A 4,296-nucleotide genomic window follows, 5' to 3' on the forward strand; every position below is an offset into this window, starting at 1 on the left:
CTTAGCAGGGGCGAGTTTGGTGGGTGGGTGTTTAGTTGGTGTTACAATTAATATTGGTGATGGTGTCTTAACGCTATGAAGTTGACATGTGCACTCGACGTGGCCCTTGCTTTGCGTCAAGGAATTTGTTTTCTGATTCGGTTGTTCACGTTAACTTGGCGAATCTCTAAAATTAGTATTAGTAGTAAATTAGTAATTCAGTGTGATCTTGTTGAGCTTGAGAAGTAGATTCGTTAATTTTACATGATCATTTTGGGTAAGGTTTTCTAATAGTAAGCTAAATTTAAGGAAGTTAACAAATGATATTCTATTTTTTGTGTATAACAAATGATACTTGAAGAGAATACTTTTGAAGTAAGCAATTTTTGGTGGACTTAAATTATTCAATTTATCAAACAGTAAATTCTCTTTTAGCCATTAATTCATATATGAATAATTAATATTTGGGTTCTTTGTGATAAGAGGGAAAACTGTATTTAATGTATGTAATGTAGACAATCTACATAACCACGAATTAGGAGATAGAAGAACTAAGGGTAAATACTTTATGTTATTCCGTGAAATGAAGTGAATATTTGTTATTCTATGACGATTGACGAATAAACCTGAAGGAACAATGATGCAGTGTACTTCTTCAAATTACTTTTCTCAGAAAGTCAGAAACTTGGTCGTAAATTCCAAAACATCGTACAACCTCAAATAGTGCAAAATTTAATATGATAACCACTGAAAAGTAATTTGTTTAATTTAGAATTTATAAAATCTAAGTTTCAATAAGAAATAAAAGAAGTAATTTGTTTAATTTAGAATCTATAAAATCTAAGTTTCAATAAGAAATATAAAAACAAAAATAGTACTAAGCTCTAGTTGTTGAGTAAAGAAGAGAGATGAATAGGAGAGTTAGTGTGATACATGTGAAAACAAGGGAGGGTGGATTCGTGAGAGAAAAAAGAACAAGAGTCAAAGAAGGGAGTGGCAAATTTCTTTGACTAATTTTGCTGAAGCTTTTGATGTTTAGATTTTGAAATGGGTGCAGTGACGGATGTTTTTCTATCACAAAAAAGAAATATCCGTGGTTGGAACTTTAGCTTAGTGAGATTCAAGGATATTAAAAATGACATTGGATCTTATTTAAATTCTCAATTAGAAATTGAGTGTCGATATTTCCAGGTTGTAGAGGAAGGTGTTGGCTGATGAAACTTTAAACAATTTGATTTACAAGATTGAAGTTAATTAGTTGCATTCAATATTTGAGAATTAGGTGAGAATGAATATTGGACAGATGAAACTGAGGATACCAGAATGTTAGGAAAACTGGTCACGGGATTGAGTCCTAACAACCATGAGGTAACATTATAAATGACATGTCCAGTTCTAACTGGATAGGATTAGGTATGGGACAACAATAATGAACATAGGATAAGAATAAAGACAACCAATCTTCATTCAAAGGTTAATGGGGTGTAGTGTGATAGTAAAGAGAGATATTGTTGGAGTAACTTATCTCATCAATTCAATTTTCAAAATACAACCCCATTAAACTTTGTTGATTGTGGATAATTTCCAAAATATTTTAGATTCAATTGATGATAATAATGTAAATTTGGAGCAAATGATCAATTTTTCTAGAGGAAACAATTGTCTTCAGTGAAACTTTTATTGCAGAAAGTTAGCGGGTGCATCTTTAGAATCTTTTGGGCGATTGTGGTATGAAAATATAGAATCACAATGTCATGACAAAAAAAATCAAATAACATTGTTGCTATAGAAAAATTGCATTTTCTCACTTTTGAAGAAACAAAATCTGAGGCAATTGATTAAAATTTGTGTGATTATCTCAGGGAGAGAATGAGGTTTACTAAATATTAAGAAGCTAGTTTTTTCAAGCTGAATTATTCCTTTTCTAGGTTTGGATTTAGTTGTGTTTATCCTGAATGGCAACAAAGGGTAAGATGGTGTACATTAAATGTTTATGCAACGCGAGACATTGGAGACAAGAAGAATTTATGGGATTGAATTGTGCATTTTAACACCCTATTCTGCTTAAATATATGTGCAACACGTTGATCAAAAGAATTAAACTCACCGAAGTGGAGGGTAAACTTTACAGAGCAAGTTAAAGCCACGAAGTAAAAGAAGGGTGCAGTTGTCTTTTGAAACATAATTACATAAGTAACCATGAACACTATGAACATTCCCTCATAGAATTCAGTAATTTTTGCAAGGTCACAGTATTGTCGGACATTATACTATGAGACACACTCCACAATAAAATGGACTTGCAGAATGAATGAATAGAACCTTACTTGAAAGGACAAGATGTATGTTTTCAAATGTCGGATTGGCAAAAGAATTTTGGATGGAAGCTGTCAGTATAGTTTGTTACTTGATCAACAGATGTCCATCAACGACCATTGGTTTCAAAACTCCAGAAGAGATGTGGTCGAGTATTTCAGCAAATTATAAAAATTTGAGGATATTTGGTTATTCTGCATATGCTCATAACAAAGAATGAAATACATTTTTTTTGAATATTTTGACAGTGTGAAAGGATATAAGTTATGGTGGCCAGAGAAAAGAAAGTGTATTATTAGTAGAGATGTTACTTTTAATGAAGCTGGAATGTTAAAGCCTCATACAAAGTCATCAAGTGAAAATTAAGATCCTAATATCTTAGAGAATGTGGAGTTTGAGGTGGAGTCAACAAAAGAAAAAACACTTGATCTAGAAGAAGAAGTCCATGATGCATGTACTGATAATGATATCTCTCAATTACAATATTATCAGTTGGCTAGGGCCTGGCAAAGGAGACATAAAACCTCTAGAAAAGTATGGCTATGCTGATCTGATGTCATACGCTCTAAATGTTGCTAATGATATTAGTAATTATGAACCATAGTCATATGAAGAAGCTATCAACAACAAAGAAGCTTCCAAATGGATTTCTGCCATGACAAAGGAAATTGAGTCCCTTCACAAGAATCATACTTGGGTTCTTGTGAAGCGGACGAAGACTCAAAAGATTGTTGGATGCAAATGGGTCTTTAAGAAGAAGGAAGAAATCCCTCGGATTGAAGATGCAAGATTCAAGGCGCGATTAGTGGCCAAAGGTTTTACACAAAGAGAAGACATTGATTTCAATGAAGTTTTATCTCATGTGGTAAAACATAGCTCTATTCGCATCCTACTTGCAATTTTAGCTCATTTTGATCTAGAACTTGAACAACTAGATGTCAAAACGACATTTTTGCATGGTGAGTTGGAGGAACAAATCAACATGAAACAACCTGAAGGATTTGAAGTTCAGGGATGAAAGATCATGTTTGCTTGCTGGAGAAATCTTTATATGGCCTAAAATAATCTTCCAGACAATGGTATCGACGATTTGACACTTTCATACTTGAAAATGGATATTCCAAAAGTGAACATGGTAGTTGTGTCTATTACAAGAAGCTTGCAAATAAGTCATTCATATATTTGCTTATATATGTTGATGACATGTTGATCGCATGTAAGAACATGTCAGAAATTAGAAACTTGAAAGCTCAATCGAGCTCAGAGTTTGGGAAAGTGTCACAAAAGAAGTACATTGAGAAAGTGTTGGAACACTTTGGCATGCAAAATGCTAAACTAGTCACTACTCCATTGACAACCCATTTCAAACTTTTAATGGCTTTGTGTCTACAAACTGAGAATGAAAAAGAGGAGATGTCAAGTGTACCTTATGCTAGTGTTGTTGGCAGCCTCATGTATGCCATGATATGCACTAAACCATATATTTCTCATGTAGTAAGTGTGGTAAGCAGATATATGGCAAATCTTGGTAAAATTCACTGAAAGGTTGTGAAGTGGATTATGCGCTACCTGAAAGGTACCACAAATATAGGGCTTTCGTATGGTAAAGTCAAAGATGTTGGAAACAAGATCACTGGATATGTTGACTCAGATTATGCTGGAGATCTAGATAAGCGAAGATCGCTCACTGGATATGTCTTTACACTGTGTGGTTGTACTATTAGTTGGAAAGCAACAGTACAATCAATTGTTGCTTTGTCTATAACTGAGGCAGAGTACATCAGAGTAACAAATGCTGTAAAGGAAGCCATTTGGGATAAAGGTCTAATTGAAGAGTTGGATATACAACTCGAAGAAACAACCATCTATTATGATAGTCAAAGTGCTATACATCTGACAAAGAATCCAATGTATCATGAAAGAACTGAGCATATTGATGTTCAGATGCACTTTATCAGAGACATAGTGGAGAGAGGAGTTGTTAGAGTGGAGAAAATACTC

Source organism: Lupinus angustifolius, chromosome LG15 (genome assembly GCF_001865875.1).
Source record: "Lupinus angustifolius cultivar Tanjil chromosome LG15, LupAngTanjil_v1.0, whole genome shotgun sequence".
Lineage (NCBI taxonomy): Eukaryota > Viridiplantae > Streptophyta > Magnoliopsida > Fabales > Fabaceae > Lupinus > Lupinus angustifolius.